The 18,513-nt window shown below is 38.3% G+C and overlaps 1 long non-coding RNA gene across 1 annotated transcript; it reads right to left on the bottom strand.

Moving 5' to 3' along the window:
- Positions 1 to 3,417: 3,417 nt before the first annotated feature.
- On the bottom strand, positions 3,418 to 11,187 carry LOC140845515 (uncharacterized). Its single transcript, XR_012124338.1, has 3 exons — positions 11,053 to 11,187; positions 8,509 to 8,617; positions 3,418 to 3,600 (listed from the first exon to the last, which is right to left on the bottom strand). It is a non-coding gene; the product is annotated as an uncharacterized lncRNA (long non-coding RNA).
- Positions 11,188 to 18,513: the final 7,326 nt, after the last annotated feature.

The following is an 18,513-nucleotide window of genomic DNA, read 5'->3' as shown; positions in this document are numbered from 1 at the left end:
ATCACCTCCATGGGACCAGATATTGTGATGAAAGTGAGGCATGAAGAACAAAACCCCAAACAATGGCAACATCTAAAGAGCATATGTGCAAAGGGGCACCAATTAGAGAGAAAATTTGGAGGTCAGCAAAAAAAAAATTACCAAGAAGGGGTGATGCCAGAAGCCAAAGAAATAAGTTTGACAATGAAAAGGGAGTGGTCAGCATGTCAAATACCACAAAGATAAGGAACTTGAATTTTCCCTGAAATGGGCCCTTCAGAAATCGCTTGTAACTTAACCAAGACAGCTAGATTTCAGTGAAATGTAAAGTAAATGGTAGTAAGAAAGCGACAACAAACAGCATTAGCCATACTTTCCAAAACCTGGGTAAAGAAGGAAGGATGGGAGAATTAGATGATACTTAGATGATTTGGGGTTGAGGAGAGCTTTTCTTTTTTCGAGTCCCTGAGCAAGGCTACTGGGAGTTATCAGGGAAGCAAGAGATAGAGACTCAGGAAGAAGAAAAAGAGTAGAAGACTATGGCTTGAGCCCCCAGGCCCAGGAGACATGACTTTATACTAACGGGTACATAAGCATTTCTTTATACCAAAGGAAAGCAATCAAGAATGAGAAGTTTAACATGAAAGAAAGAGCAGATAATTAATGGATGAATGGCTATGAGGAGGTTAACAGGATAAAACCAAGCTGCAGATAGAGTTTTAAAAGGAAGAATGCATTGTTCTCTAAAAGAGGAGGAAAGAGGAAAGAATAGATGAAATCAGGAACTTTTTGATGGGCAAATAAGAATTCAAGGAACACATGCCAGGTAAAGTGGAAAGTCAGATAATCCATTGACAGAGATGGGTAGATATTGGACCAAGAGCCTAAGACAACAGCTCCAGTGAGAAACTATAGGAGATTATGGCACACTGACACCTTGAATCAATTGGCTCAAAATCCTTGCTTCCCACCATATCCAAGCCCTACCTCCCACACTAAACCAGAACTAAAGATCCCAACTTTGTACTTACCCTTTTGAGATTCTAGTGAGACTCTGTTGAGATTTTGCTGTCCTAACATGGTAAGCAATAAATCAGCTTCCCCTTATCCACAGATTGTTCTGGCAATAGTTTCGGGAGCCATCATTCAACAATTATTTCCAAAGAAAAAATTAACAGAAGATAATCAGACCTTTTCTTGATGACTAGGCACCAACCATATGCTAAGACTAGACTTCTAAAAATAGATATTCAGAACTGCAAATGCTGAATAGTTTAAAGATTTCCTGATCAACTATATACATTTGATGAATGAGGATATTAAAACTCAACAAATACAAATGATATGGTACAAAGAGACCAATAAATAGAAACTTAAGCGGAGGCCCCAGAGAGCTTCCCTTGCGAGGGTCTCCATCACCAAGGAAGCTGCTCTTCCTCCTCCTCGCCGCCAGCTCCCTGCCCCCTACTCACTGTACCGCAGTGCCCGTTCACAAGCCCACTGGCTGCTCCGCTTTCCTCACTAGCCGTGTTCCCCTTTCTGAAAAGACAGGCATGGTAGAAGTGGGGAGAATCTTCTACCAGCAGGCACAGTTCTTAAGGCTGAGAGTAAACTTTGAAATATGTCAGAATTCTAACCTCCAGCCTAAGAAGCATGTCCGAACCGAGCTCTCCGCTTACAAGGCCTCCTCTCGCCCCATATTTCTCCATTCTACGTTGTTCTAGCTCGCTTGCTTACTTTCTTCAAAATATCTCACGTCTTATTGTACCAATCAGTTTACTGCTTTTGTTCATATCACTTAATTGATGATGGCAATATGAACATACTCTTTATTTCATTTCTTTCACTCTTTAGGAAAATTCAGTTGATATTTTTGTTGTTATTCACAAGGACACATTTTTTTTCATTTGCTGTATTTCTTGGCTTTCCTATTTATTTGCTATTATGCAGTATATTTATGGTTACCTAAATTTTGGTTAATTTCTAGATAAATTAGTTTTCCAAATCTCTGTCTTACAGCACTAAACACATAGTTGGTATTCAGCAAGTGTTTCTTAGATCAAAATAGGAATTTTTTTTTGCTGGACCAACATGTAAGTCCATTAACCCTTAACCTATGTAACCCACGAACCAGACTGGTGGATGCTGTAACTGTAACTACTAATAACAGCTTAAGTAAAAGAAATTTACTCTGTGCAAGGCAGTGTCCTAAGATTTTAATTTGGGTTAGCAAATTTAATCCTTAAATGAGCCCTAAAAGGCAAATACTGTTATCAACTACATTTTCAGAAAAGGAAACTGAGGCACAGGAAGGTGGAATAATTTGTCCAAAATCAAGTATCTAAGAACAACAGAACTAGGATTTGAACCCAGGTCATCTGGCTTCAGTCTCTTAACCACTGCACTATGCTAATGACCACTATAAATTTTGTGATTAGGAAATGTGAAGAAAAATTCCATAGCAACCAAATTAAATTTGGAAATAGTAATTCTAATTTTCTTCTTTTGTAATAGATTTGTGCATACAACTTTTCAAAAATGAATGGCCATTTTCATTTAGCAACTTTTAAAGAAGTATTATTTGATTCTAAAAAATGGGAGTTTAATAATTTCTAAATTCAATGAACTGTATTTGTGCAAACCTATCTTGCTTGCCTAAATGAACCAAAGTTCTTTCCTTACTTGTGATTAGCTTGATTTTAGGGATGATAGATACACAAGGAGAGAGAGAGAATTTGACTTATTCCTAAATGAGCAAGCTTCAAAGAAAATAAAATTGCAAACATTACAACTAGTGGCAGAAACATTTAAAGATTAATACTTTACTTTCTTAAGAAAGGAAGTGCTCAACCCAGAAAGTTTCTGGCTCCATTTCTCCTCAAACATTCGGGTGAGTTTTCTCTACCCCAATTCTATTTCCCCTGGGAAATAGAGAAATCTGGGCAAGTGACTGTGAAATTCCATTTCATTTTTCTTGAAATAAAGTGTGTCTTCTTTGCTCTTGAAGGTACTGCCTGTGTGCTTGTAATTTTTAACAATCCTTTCTTTACAGAGACTCTGAGTGGCATGGAAAATGGTTGCCAAGAATTCAAAACCATCACAAGTCGTAAGGGATTATATTTGAGTGAGAAGCTGCTAAAATTGTTTCAAATCACCCAATTTCACGTAGTTGAAATGTGAACAGGGGAACAGAGGTGAAATGTAAGCTTTTAAAGGAATGTTAACTGCTATCATCAGGGAAAGATATCAAAAAAATAAAGAGCCTACTGTCAGTAAAAATGTGGATATCTTCACTAGGATTTGTGGGGGGAAAACCAGATGGGAAAAACGATGGGACAGAAAACAAAAGGGCAGACGATGTGAAATCCCTGTTTAATAAACACAGCTGGAATGCAGCTGAAGCTAAAGAGACACGGAAGCTACCTTTTTACTCACAAAGAAAATCTGCTAATGGTGGAAGTGAAATTGAATATTTGGTGAATGAATGGACATTTTCATGCCAAGAAAAAGGCATGATTATTTATTTCCAACAGCTTGTAGGACTTAACATTAAAGAGAAATTGCAGAAATCGATGACTGCCAGGAGAGGACGTCTGCTGTCTTGCATGGAAAGCACATTGACTGTAAAAAAGAAGAAATGTGAAAATCTTTGCAGCCATAAATGTACTCAAAAAGGCAGCTATTGAGAATATCCTGATGCACTTGGGCATTAATACATTCATGATATTCTTTACTAAAGAAGATAAGCATTTTTTAATGCTATGGGTAAGATTCTTTTATGACCAAATGATTTTATCTATGAAACAAAGCAGGTAACCAAAAGTAGTGCCTTACTGAAATATAACTATTAAAATATAATTTCATAGATACAGAAGTTGTAACATTTATAGACAACAGATCTTCACTCAGGGTGTTCAGTTATTTAAATGTTGACTGGAATGCAAGACACTGGAATTCATTCCAACTGTAGCTTTTATTCTGAGACACTAATTTTTTTTTCACCTACCTTGATAATTTAATATGGTAGGCTTTGTTAGCAACATGAATTCAAAGACTTTCATCAATAATTATGAGATATTTTAATTTTTTCAGCAAGAATACACTCCTTGAAATTACCAGGCTTCCCTCTCATAGGCCAATACTAATGCTTAACAATGCAAATTTCTCATTATTCAAGATGATAGTTGGATTTTGCATCAACCTCAAAACCAGCTTAGTGTTTTAGGAACCTCAACTAAAAATTTCTTTACTCAGATAGTATAAGTTATGAACTACTTGAATAAATAAATTATTATACTAGACCTTTAAATACCACTTTATTATAAAAAGGTTCACTCTACAGAGTCAACCAGATTCTGTCTTTACAAACTGAGAGCAGAAAATAAAGGACTTGTACATTCTTTCTTAGATAATAATCTCTTATTTATTTTATATAACAAACATTTATGCTTCCAGCAGAATTTAAAGAGGAATAAGGCACAGGATCTCGGGGGACTTATAATTAGTAATGGACACAGTATTGAGCAAAGTATGTGGAAGGGGGTGAGGGTACAGACCAAAGGCTAAAAGAGTTTAGTGTTGAATATCCAGTAACCAGCCCCCAAATATGAAGTTGGTATTTTGCTGTGACAGTTGTTGGTTTTGTTTTGGTGTGAGTCATTGTAAATTCCTGTCCTTTGCTCAGTATTAGAAGCCATTCTTAGGAAAGCAAAACAAACAAACAACAAGCCACTAAAATTAAGCTGGCCACATAAGCTTGCAGAAGGGGTCCTCATAATAGTATAGGTGGAACTAAATGGCCAAGTGTGAGAATCTGGAGATTCAGAAGTCAGTTGTCTGTTTAACTTTGAACTAACCATTTAGCCTTTTGGGACCCCAATTTCTCCATCTTTGAGATGATGTTAATAACATCTGCTAATAGGGACCCTGAGAAGACAAAAATGACAATAGTTGCTGATTTAATGAACTCTGCGTCCTAAGTTTAAGTGGTCTAAAATGCTCCACATGCATCATCTGATGTTGTGTCCTATGCGAATGACATCCCATGAAGCTGTCGATTGAGCATTCTCGACGAAATGCCTTTCCCAGGGCAATAACTGGGATTCAGATCCAGCAGCCTGGCTTGGGGATTTCTGGTCTTAACCACTAGACAACACTGCCTCTCTGAGGCTGAAGAGCAGATGATTCAAACAGAAATGTTGAAAGCACTGGAAATACTGTAAGTGTTGAAATTAAAGCCCACTTACTTCCTAGGGCTGCACAGTAGAGAAAACCCATCCTGTGCAAAGGTTTCTTTCAAGACTTCCCACATTTTCTCAAAGCTCAGTCCAGTTTAATTCAAGGCTTAGTTCCCAAAATCAGCAGTGTGTTTGGAGAAACCTCCTCACTAATAAAAGCACTGACAAGTCTCAACTGAATGGTACAGTGCAGAATGCTGATTCCAGGATATTCTAACCCAGGTGGATGGAGGAAGGAGATTCCATGTCTATAGGACAGTGAAAGGAGGAACTGCCTCTGACTGGGTCATTCACTGAGCTGTAAGCGTACTGACTTTTTAACACACTCTTCTATTATTTGATGTAATGTAATAAGTAAAAAGAGTCCAGTCACTGTTGCTTCATTTTAATATCTCAAAGTTTCCTTCATAGGGCACTCCGGGGAAGTAATGGATATTCATTCACCCATCCGCCAGTCACTCAAATAACACTTGCTATAATTACTAAGTATCAAACACATTCCAGGTTCTAGGGCTTCAAGATAATTGGGAAATGTCCCTGCCTTCAGATAACTATAATCTGATGACAGTTTGGCGGGGGAGTGTGTGCAGGCTTAAGTCAAAAGGTAATTAACACTTTGAGACAAGAACCAAAAGAAAAGAAGGAATCATGTGAGATGAAAACACAGAGGACCAAAAAACTGATCGAGGCTTCCAAGGAAGAACAGCCTGGGTCTTAAAGGGTGTGCACGGCACATTTAGACTTGCCCTTCTTTATGGGGGAAACGCTCGCTCCTCTCACTCCCTACACTGAATTAAGGAAAGCAGATGACCTTATCTAGAGCTGCTTTTAAAGGACAGGTGAAATCTATTTATTATCTAAGATGCTAAATGAACAGCTCAGATTACTTATCATTGGTCAGTAAGACCATTAGTCCAATTCAGAGTCAATAAGAGATAATGATGGCAGAAGTGAACCAGGCATGGATGACCCTATTCCAAACCCTGGTCTGTACCACTTTAGAGGGTAATCTGCTGTAATACGAACTGATAAAATGAGAAGAAAATTAATTTCAACTGTAGTTTGCGCTGAATCCTTAGGAGGTATTGAAAATGACGTTTTGGAAAGAAGTTCTTCGTTTGAAATGAGGGAAGGGGGGCAGAGCCGCAGGGCGGCAGGGAAGGAGGCCGGGAACCGCGGGCGGCGGTGGTGAAGGGAGGTCCCCGTGTGAATTCAGCACGGAAGCCATGGGCAGAGAGAAAGGCAAAGGGCCTTCATTTAGAAGTCAGGGCCTGGGGGCATGAGGCGGGAGGTGCTGCAGATGCCACAGAAGGCTCTCGGCAGAACAGGCGGGCCATGGGGGGGATGGCACAGGCAGCTGCGTGGGAGGGCAGGGCAGGTAAGAGACGAGATGTCTGTGTTTACCGCTGAATCGTTTCCTGTGGAACGCGTGCTGTTACCTTGTGCTCTGAGGGGAGGCAGAAAGAAGGGGGATGTTCATCAGGGGCCAAAGCTGTCAGAACTTAGGATCAGGAGCCGCATCGCGGTGCCCACCCTTGCATCCTGGTGCTGGGGACTTCCGTTGTGAGGCTTCCATAAGGAAGAAAGAGTTTGTGGGAAAGCTGCGTATCTGGGAGTGCTGATTAATATGGTCATGGTGAAAAATAACCTGGTAGTATCTATTAAAATAAGATTGCACATGCCCTTAAAGACAGCAGTCTCACTTTTGGGAAACTATTTGCCAGAAATAAAATTACCAGTATGAAAGAATTTGCATACAGAAACCTTAATAGCAGCATAGTTGGGAAGTGGCCGGGAAATAAGAACCGCCTGAATGTCTGTCACCAGGAGAATGGCTTATTAAATGATGTTTGGCTGTGCTGCCGAATACCAGGCTCTATCTGATATGTTGATACATCTAAAATGTAATGCATCATTTATGTGTATTAAGTTAGAAAGTAGAACATAATTTAAGTGAAAGAAGGCAGGTTTCAAAGCAATGTGTATGGAATAAGCCTGTATTTTTAACACAGGAAAAGAGGGAAGAGAAAGAGGATGAGGAGGAAGGGAAGAGGAAAAAGCCAAAGAATGAGACAGGACTCCAGCTCTGGAACCAGCCTGTTTGCGTTGCAATCTGGGTGCCACCACTCCCTGTGTGACTTAATGAATTATTTAGACTTCCTGGGACTAAGTTTACTCATCTGTGTATTGATGATAGCATCTACCTCACACATTTGCCATAAAAGACAAAAAAAATTCACATAGCATACTTAAAACAATCCTTTGCACTTGATAAACATTCTCGTTATTATTTATTATTGTTATTTTTTGGTCATAAGAACATACAGAAAAGTGCAAACGTTTATTCACCAAACTACAAACCTTGTTTTCACAGGTGAGTGGGACTAGAAAGTGGAGAGGAAAATTATTAACTTTGTGTATATACCATGCTGTGCTGTTTAACTTGTTTTAAGAAGTGTGTGTTAATGTAGTAAGTTGAAAATCAAATACGATAAAATATTTTAAAAGGTTAAAACAAAATGAGGAAAAAGTGTTGAGGTTGGAAAGCACTACAGCATATTAAGAAATGTTACTGAAATGGAATGGTTCTAGTAATTAAATATATTTCCAAGTAATAGAACAGAAAGATCTGAAATAGACTCCCAGTAGATATGAGACTTCATTGTAGGTTAAGGTTAGTACTTCTAACTATTACAGAAATGTGGGATTATTAAGAAACGGTACAGAAACAGTTGGTTAGCTCTTTGAATAAAATAATGTTGAATTTCTCTGAATAAAATAATGTTGAAATAAATACCAGGTATATCAAAGAGTTAATTATTTCTAAAAAAATGAATAAAACAAAGTGATATTTTCATATCTTGAGGTAAAGCGAGTCTTTTAAGCATAAAACCAAACAAACAAATCATAAGGAATAAAATAGAATTGACTGTATAAACATTTAAAATTTCTGTACATCTCCTATCTCCTTTATCCAATTAAAAAATGTATAGATGAAAATATGAGGTAATAATTCTTAAGAAATGTGTGAAAGGTGATCCAGTAGAAAAAGAATGGGCATGAGAAAGGACAAGACAGTTTACAAAAGAAATATCCGTGGACGTGTGGACAGCCAGTCAGTTTTCTCAGCGTGCATCTAGCTGAGAACATACCACTTTTAGTTAATCAGATCGATAATGACTTTTAAAGGTTAACATATAAAAGACTGCTTTAAGTTAATTCACTCCAAAACGCAAGTGACACCATCCAAGTGGCAGCCATACCATCTGTTGGTGGCAAATAGGAGCCCCACCTTTGCTCTGAGGCATCGCTTCATTCCTCTTCATAAGAGCTTGTAAATCCCAGGGACCTTCTGTACCTGTGCGGTTTGGTATGCGGGGAAATGGCTCTCCCACTCAGTGCTGTGCGGGAGGTAAGATGGTACAATCTATGAAGGGCATGAAGCAAGAGGCATGAAAACCATTTAAAAATATATGTGTATGTATATATATGTGTAGATCAAACACACTTTAATTTAATTACTTTATATGAAATTGTAATAAAAAATTATCTCAAATGGAGGAAAACATTAATCTGAAAGCATTTCCACTGAAGCATTGTATAGAATAGCAAAAAAATGAAAAGAATCTGCTCAAATGCCAAATGATTTCCCTCATTTGTGGAGTATAACGACGAAGCAAAACTGAAGGAACAAAATGGCAGCAGACTCACAGACTCCAAGAAGGAACAAGTGGTTACAAAAGGAGAGGGGTGGGAGAGGGCATGTGGGGAGGGAGGGAGAGGGGGACTGAGGGACAGTGACTGCACTGGGGTATGGGTGGGGACTTGATAATATGGGTAAATGTAGTAACCACATTGTTTTTTCATGTGAAATCTTCATAAGAGTGTGTATCAATCATACCTTAATAAAAATTTTTTTTAAAAAAGATAGCCACTCTCCCCTCTGCACCAGGCAGGATGGAAGGAGCAAGAGACTGAGCTGTGAGCAATAAAATCCTTTCTCCCAAAAAAAAAAAGAATCTGTCTGCTATCAATAGCAGATCTTTTAAATAAATAAATCCATGTGATGAATTCACTAAAATGGTGACATATAAAAACAGGAAAAACATGCGCTGCAACAAGCTAAGCAATGTGAAGGAGAAGAAAATTACAAAGCCCTATTTGGCAGTCCACTTTCTTATTTAAAAAATCTGGAATTATACTGAATGTGGTCATCTCTGGGAGGTGGTTTTAAAAATGTTTTCATTTTCTTGTTTCCTTTGTGAGAGTGCATGTATGTGTGTGTGCATGCTCTATGTGTTTCATATTTCTTACAGTAAATACATACTACTTAGTAATCAAGAGAGGAAAATTCCTGAAAAATGACCAGAGTTGGGGGCAGGGAAGAAAAAGGGTCTACAGATTTTCCAAGATTGTTCAGTCAGTGTATTAGGTGAAAGTAATGAAATCAAGTTGCGAAATGCTAGAAGCTCTGCCCTGGCTGGTCATCAGCCCCACCGCCGCCCTGGAGCCCCCATCAGCCCTCGTTCAGTTCTCCTCTGCACACGCTGGGCCGATGGTTCTCTCCAATCCAGTTTTATGGAAATCTCTAGCATCAGCTCCTTGTCCATCCACCTCTCTGGAACAAACCCTCCCTATTCTCCTGCCTGCCTTTAATTCCCATGTCAAAGCCTGTTTTCTCTAAATGCTTCTCCTGAGTTTGCCCAGCTATGTTGTACTATCCACTAGAACAATCTCTGATCTTGTGCAGATTAATTAAACTTTCTGTGAATCAGTTTTCCTATAAAATGGGAGTAATAAGAGTACCTACCTGTATCACAGGATTGTTGATGATCAAATGAGTTAAAACATGTAAAATGCTGAAAATAATGTGTAATAAATAGGTGAGCACAATAAATGTGGGTTATTTGTATTAGTGATGTTCTTAGCTTACTACTTTTCCAGAGTTTTTCTATGGCAACCTGGTCCTGTAAAGAATTAATGGTACAAGATTATAAAAATAAATCCAAGTACGTGAGGGAAGGAAGCATCAGCTACACAAAATTAATAGGGTTCTTTCCTGCAAAATTAGTAGGAGCTGTACTGACTCTGAATAAGGGAGAGAGTGTGGGGAATTTTTCAAACTTCCATTAAAGAAAAATCCCCTGACCCCTCTTCTTAACATCTTAATGAATGGTTCTTTTTTTAAAGGCTAATATGTTTGTTTGTTCATTGCTTATCAAGAATTTGTCTTTCTCCCCCTCTTCACTTCTAGTCAGTAACTTTCAGACAGAGACCTTTTAAGCCAATTCATTGGTTCTTCTGAAAGCACTTTGATGTAAGAATTGTATAAATGTGAGGTGATGGCTCCTTTCTAAATGGTTTGCATTTCTGAGGCATGAAAATTTCTTGCCTGGCTTGTATGGGTGTGAAATAAATTTTTATTGAATGGAAGAATGAGCAGATGGATGCAAGAAAAATCATTCCACAGTCTAAAATAATGAATTAATTAATTGTTTTGGAGAGCTAAATAAAGCAGTGGTTCTAGAAAGGGAGGCTGTGTTCTAATATGAAATGTGTGGACTACACATATAGTTTACACTAAACTACTGTGTGTTTTAGAAGTTTAGCTCAAGAAAGGCTCGTAAGTAACTCAGAAATACAGCAGCACATTGTGCCACAAGGACTGCCTGCAGAGCTTATACAGTCGCACACACAAGAGCAAAGAAGGCGGGGATCCTGACTGTCCTCTCTGTGTTCCTGACATGCTGTGATCAGTGAAACAAAACCTCCCACGGATTCCCAGTTTGAGAGGAACACATGCAAGTGGTCTGAGCTTGTCAGCTGGGAGGCTCACCTGGTCCTCGGTTCACAGTTCACTGTCTTGTGCCTTCACCCGTGGGTAGACTTTTTGGTCTGCTGACTCCTCATCACCCAAACAATTGCGTTTAAAGTCAGGATAGGAGTTCTATCCAGATTGCAGGATTCTTGGAACTGCCTGCCCTCTGTGGATGATGGATGTACATTAGCCAATCTAAACAATTAGTTAAGGAACAATCCAGTCCCTGGTGACAATTAGGATGTTTAAGACATCTTGCTGACAGCTGTGGTGACAGCAGATGGACGGTAAAACTATCCCTCACTGAAATCATGAAACTGGGGCTTTCTGACTTAAAGGCAGGTTGTTGGTGTTTGTGTGTCTTAACGGTTTTTTGTATGGGCTTTTAAAGGACTTTTTAAAGGACTTTAGAAATGACTGAAAGGATTGCTACATAGTGAAAAATGTAGAAATCACAACCTGTAATTCTAGCTGAATCATTTCTCAGATCCACCTCTTCAGAGGATTAAACTGACAAGAGAAAACAGAGAAAGCTGGCCCTTTATACTTTCCCTGAATAAGTCAGTTTTAACATTAAGACAAGTACATGTGAGGATCCCATCTTTTGAAATACAAAAGTGTTCTTCCCCTTACAGAGCTGTACATTTCTAACCTCTACTAAAAAAATTTTGAACAAAACGGTTTAGAGAAAATACTCTATTTAGGGAATCCAGAAATCCTAAGATGTTGACAGACTACTACTGTTTTGCTACTACTCTCAGAAAAGGAAATATTTTCATTATAAATGCTCTGAAGAAAGAATTAATTTTTTAAGTTTAAACATTTTTGTATGTTTACATGGGATCTTTTCTCAACTCCTCCACCAATTCAATAAGCCTGTGAATATGCTGCAAACTGATTCCTTCCCTCTAGAAAAGCACATATTTTTCCAGGAAGTATTTTAAGGAATGTGTCCAAATCCTAAATCACTTCTTCCCCATGAGAAAACGGGGAGGGAATCAGGACACGGATTTCTATTCCAACTCTTCCTTCTTAGATCTTTGAATTACAGGATATTAAAAATAAACCTAGAAGACACTGCAATGAATTTTTAGAACAGCTGGAAAAGAAACCATAAAACGAGTGATTACAATCAGCAAAGTGTGATAACAGCTGAATGCATTAGACCCGTCCTTAAAAAGCCAGATCCCACCTCCAGCCCCTCCAGGGCCTTTTCAGTAGAGAAGGGATGTCACGCAATACAATCCAAACACGTTCTCTGTCCATATGGGGTTAAGAAAACATAGTGCTGGGCATTGTCAGACCAAATGACAGACATCCACAGATGGAGAGCGGCAGGTTCTGACTTCCACAGTGCCCCTCATTCCACAAGGCAGATTCTGTTAGGGAAACACCCACCTGCACCAGGCTCTGGCCTGGCACTATAAAAAAAATCTCCATTGTGATCACTGCCCTCTAGAAGCTTTGATAATTTCTCTTTGCATGTTTTCCTTTGGGAAATGTAGTGAATGGAAGGCCCTAACAATATATAGCTTCTCTTGCCATCAGGACAGACTCAGTTAACAGAGTCTTGTTCTTTCTAATACCAAACCCTTTACAATTGTCCTGTTGAACGAATGTTTTTGTTGTTGTGTCAAGAATAGTATTTTAATTTCCAAGTTGTTATCTCAATGCATTTTAAAGTTATTTAATTTACAGTGGGTAAAAATGTTAAAGATGAAATTTTGTTCCATGAAAATAGTTGTAGGTTTTTAAACTATCTGCTTTAAACTGTATTTGTTAAACAGCCTAAGTGTGAAAATTTAGTTTTACATTATGAAAATTCTCTTTTATTTTCTCACTGACAAATTTTTTAAAAAGAATGGTTTTTCTTCACTAAGAAATTATGGCTATGATATGTGTAAACAGAAGTCAAAGAAAAAGTGGCTAGACTTGAATACCTCTGAAAAAGTCTATGCACAAGTATAGAAAGAGAATTTCAAAGCAGACACCACCTCTATATTCAAGAATAACCTTTTATATCTTCAGGTTTTCACCCATTATTTTGAGATCAGAGACAAATATCTTCTGTATTTAGCAACCTTCACATGGAAACTCATTTTCAATGCACAAAATCAAATACATGATCCTCTCAAAAAGAACTTTGTTAGGGTAAGGGGCATCAAAGTTTTTTCCAGCAGAACTCTTGGTTTCCCTTCTAAATCCAAAGGTTTTTGTGGAAAATAACATAAAACATCAGAATGTAAACATTAAATTAGATGTAATATTTTAGATCTGTTTAGTATGTAAACTTGACATTACTTGAGATACTAACAAATAGTTCCAAGGTGAGTTTTATATGTCTAGAAATGTAGCATGTTAAAATTGATACAAGTAGGTCTGGTACCAGTTTGTTCTTATGAGTTTAACATCCAAAGCAAAAACAATCCCATGTCTATAGTCAATCAATATTTTATCATGTAAGCTTATACTGAACTAGTTCTGCATAAAGAATAGTTTCTTTTTAAAAATCTTTTAAAGTTAAGAACAGACTTAAAAGAAAACTTTCTCTTAAAATGTAAAGGCAATTCCTTGACAAGATTGTGTGTATATACCCATAACAATTTTATTTATAATTATTAAGCCATTATTTACAAAAACAGAAAATAGCCTACACAATGATCAATAAGTAAATTTTTAAAAACAGTTATGATACATTGATTAAAAATTAGATTTTCTAGGAGCATTTAATAATTTGGGAAAGTGCCCATGATGTGATATTAAGTAAAACAAGATAAAAAGTGGCAGATACAGCATGATCAAAAAACTGTGCGTGAGAGTATTTCCTCTCGGCAATGGAAGTTGCTGATGGTTCAGCAGACCACTGTCAGTGAGAAGGCTTCACTGAGAAAGGAATCACGTGCATTTTTGTAGCTGTGAACCTTATCCTCTATGCTTTCCCTTTGGAAATGGACTGTTCCCTTTCTTCCCTTTGCATGCAGTAACATATCTGCCCAGTTAAACAATAAAAATGCTTGAGATTATTGGAAAACAGAGTATAATTTGTCGTTTATCCCAAGATTTTGCATATTTCTTTAATACGAGAAGTATTAAGGCATAGTCCAAGGTGCTATAAAACAAAGACGCTAGGTTGAAATCTTCGTTTATTTAAAATGAGGTCCCCTTTCTTCTTTTAGCCCCCAAAAAATGCACACTCTACCTCTGACTTCAATAACTTCAAACCACTTTGAATTACTGGCTTTTAAAACTGTATTGCATGGCATAATTTATTAAAAAGGTCAAAGTGGATCCCTAATAATCTAGATATGAGGCTTTGTTTGCTTTTTAATGCACTAAGATAATTTCAGGAAAAAAATTTCATTCAAGCTTTGAAATTATAGTGCTACTATTCTTTTAAAAGCAAAACTGTCATTTCTGTCACCTGTATAAACATCCTGGGGATAGTTAAGTATACAAATATCCAACCGATTTCTAATTAGTTTGCTATCTTCACCAGTGCAGGACAGTCACTGGGTTTTCACTGTAAATATTTCACACGTACGATGGGAAAGCCGCAGGAGTGAGAGCCCGAGAAGGTTCGTTCTCCACTGCCTGCAGGAGCGCCGACGCGGGCGAGGGCGGGCACTGCTGGGCCTCACAGCGCCACCCCATGGGGAACTGAGGAAGGGCACCACCGGGGTGTGCGCGGCGCTTGCGCTCAGTATTCCCTACCTCCTCCCCGGTGAACTTAAATGAGCGTTTGTTCACTAGATTTATTCAAAACACCAGCATCTCTAAACAACTTGCTTTATCTACACTGGTGGCTGAGCAGCTGCAGAACTGAGGAACCCCTCTGAACACTTTGTACTCTTAACTTTAAGAGCAGCCTCTATTTTTTCAGATAGAATTGGAAATGTGAGAGGATCTGAGTAAATAAATATTGCCACAAGAAAGAAAGCCTTGTGAGACTGTTACCAAATTCACTCTAAAAAAAAAAAATCCAGCCTAATTATCAGTTTCAGTACCTAAAATCAGTGTCCATATTTCTTTAATGTTACTTTGCAAAGAAATCATAAGGTTTACTAAAATTGCCAAAACCAATAAACAAGAATACATGAAATTAAACCTGGTCGGGGATTCAAAGCAGAATTTGAATGTGTGTCCTTAGACTTAAACGAATAAGAAAGTTAGGAGCAAAAACAAGCTATTGAGTAATGACAAATTCTTGAATGAATTAAAAACAATTATTTTTTTCTGCTACACATCCCCTCCATTTTTACCCTAGTGGTCTCTTGTATATAAAAGAAGAAGAACATTACCTTTCCTGTGTTCATTCCAAAATTAATTTTTTGGAGTAAAAGGCAAGAATGTAATTGCAATGCCACTTTTGTATCCACATTAGCAAAATAAAAATGTTTTCATAACCCTGACTGGAAGGCTGTTTCACATTAATTATTCAAAATTTTTTACCATTGTTACTTTTTTCAAGATTAGTAAGTCCTCAAGACTCCCACACACAATGGACAAAGGCCATTTACAAATGCAACAAGCCTGGCAGAGGCATTTCTTCAGGCAATTCCCAAGGAGGGCAATCGGGACAAGGGGCCAGATTCAGCATTTCTGAAATCCATACACCCCCTTTTTCCAAAAAGCTTCCAGTTAACTTCACAAATGGCTTTTACAGACATAATTGGGGTGAACACCAGCAGTAGTTGGGGAGAAAGATATAAACTCTGTAAAGAAAAGAAAAAATTCAATAATGTAAAACTTCCCAGAAAAAGCACTTGGAAAATTGGACAGAAAGACACATTATATGGCATTTCTCTGCTGGTGCCCCAACCCTCTCTTCCAGTGACCTCTTTTGTCAACAGAAGAGTCACTTTACTTACCTCTTGGGAGCTCTGTTTTTAAGAAATGGTGAGGATAATGAAGTACTTTTAATGAGCAAAGCCGCCATTGGCCCCACTGTGTCCTCACTCCTGAGAACTCCCCCGGTGTCTTCAAGATGGGGTGTGAAAAATTTTCAAATTAGATGATGTTGCACGTTAATGAAACTGTTGTATAATGATTGACATACAAGTGTACAAGTCAAGTGCACTATTGAAATAAAAGATCATATGAAATCGATGGAAGAAAATATAGTCTTTTTTTATACTTCATAGTCCAGGTTAAACCTGCTATCTTTTTTTAAAATTATGGAATATAGCTTACATAGAGAAGAATATATAAAACACTTGTGTAAATAATAATAGTAAACATGTATATAACCTTCTACTGGTTAAGAAATAGAATAGGGCACTACTTTAGAAGCCCTCTAACTGCCCCTTCTTTGTTATATTAAGGGAGTCCCTTCCCAGAGAGGTAACCTTCATACTGACTTCTGTGATATTCATTCTCTTGTTTTTTAAAATACAGTTTTACTACCTATGTAAGTATAAGCTGAATGATTTTCCATGTTTTATCCATTTCCCTGAGGATGGGAATTCCAGAGAGTTCACATCCTCCCACCTCTTCTTCATGGACAGAAGATTCAAGTTTCCCAAGATCCACACCCCCTTCCCAAGCAGAGTTCAGTCTCCTTATTTCAGTTTACTCTGCGAGGAGATGTGTATGACAGGTGCATGCAGATAGCTGACAACCAGGGCATTCTGTGCTCAAAAACTGACAGTCCTGAATGTAGGCCAATGTGTAGGAAGAGTAGGTGGACAGTTATGCCGTGTGATTTCAAGGCATCAGACCCGTCATCCTTTTATCTCAAAATAAGACTCAAAAGCAGGTTAATGCCTAATGCTACAGTTTGGGGCTTTATTGCTTAGACCTAAGACTGTGTTTTGAAAGCAAATAACCTTAAAATATGCAACCTAGTCTTCTTTATCAATATTACTTTATTTATGGTAAAAGACAGTCTTAGACTGGTTTCTGGGATCATGTTTTCAGAAAGGACAGGATGAGGTCATCAAGACAGAAGGGATCACTAATAGGACCTCTTGAAGACCTGCATTTGATGACTAAATAGGCAAGCCAGGTAGAAAAGAGCAGTGCATTGAACATAATGCTCATGTCAGGAGGGGCCTGTTATGTCTGAGCTTTGGATGGTAGCAGTGTTTTATTATGATATATGCTGGCTTCCGGAAGCAGATGGCACTATACCAATTTTTCTTCCCAAGTTTCTTCTGGAGTTTAGTTGTAAAAGGAAATCTGTAATCCACAGAGAAGGTCAGCAGGTGAAACAGCATTGAAAGAAAAGAATTGAAGAAAGGTTTCCTAACACTTGGGACAGTCCAATACAACATATATCACCTCTGCTAATTAACAGGAGCACTTGCAAAAATAGTGCGGTGTTCTCAGCAGCAAGACCTGCTTGGGAACTCTTCAGCAATATAGTTTCCCTAACCCTGTCCAAAGCCTCAGCTTAATTTAGGCTTGGAGACAAAAGTTTATGTCAAAATCCAGCCCCATGACAAAGAATGCTCTTGAATCAAGGTCATGAGGTTGGAGCTTGATTTATCTTTTAAGTTTCTATCAAGTCCTGCTTTAAACCCTTCTATTAAACTACTCCAACAGATGCAAGCTGACACAAAGCACAGGCAGAAATGGTGTGTGAGAGTCAAGCACTGTGATTCACAAAAGTGAACTGATGAAACAAGTCCTCTATGTTCCTATATCTCAAATACTAGATCTGATGAACAGATAAAGCCCAAAATTCTGGTTAAATCCAGAAAGCCCAGAGTCTCTATGACCAGCCTCCAGCTGAGCCCTTGTCCAGCAATCCCTAACTTTGTGCACTGAAATCACCTGGGAGCTTTAAACAATACAGATGATTATGTTCCACTCCCAGAGATACTGACTTAGTTGGTCTGTAACAAAGCCCAGGTGTAGGGATTTTAAAAGAAAGACTGGGCTGATCACTCTAGAAATGACACATTTTACAGTCTGAAATCAAGGATAATAGAAGTAATAGGCACAGGCATTTGTCCTGGGCATTGTGTGTAATGGACTGAATGGTGACCACCCAAAAAGATATACCCATGTCTTAATCCCTGGAACCTGTGAATGTGACCTTATTAGAAAAGGCTTTTGCAGATGTATTTAACTGAAGTCTCTCAAGATAGATCATCCTGGACTATCCCTGCAGGCCCTAGATTCAGTGATGAGTGTCTTTAGAAATGATTTGAGATGGAGACAGAGGAGAAAGCCATCTGAAGGAACAAGTGGAGAACGGAGTTATGTAGCCACAACTCACGGAATGCTTAAGGCCACCAGAAGCAGAAAGAGGCAAGAGACGACTCTCCCCTAAAGTCTTTGGAGGAGGGCGCTGTTCTGGTGATGCTTGGCCCAGTTTGAGATAAAATATTATGGCCAACCGAGGAAACTAATACATCCTTCTGCTGCTTTACCCACATTAGCTCATTTTGTCCACACAAAAGCCCCTACAGAGGGGGTATTATTATCCCCACTTTAGAGATGAGGAAACTAAGGCTTGGAAAGACTGAACAGCTT

The sequence above is a fragment of the Manis javanica genome, chromosome 13 (assembly GCF_040802235.1).
Source record: "Manis javanica isolate MJ-LG chromosome 13, MJ_LKY, whole genome shotgun sequence".
In the NCBI taxonomy this organism is placed as follows: domain Eukaryota; kingdom Metazoa; phylum Chordata; class Mammalia; order Pholidota; family Manidae; genus Manis; species Manis javanica.
Note: the sequence above shows the minus strand (reverse complement) of the source record. Positions and strands in the feature narration are given on the sequence as shown.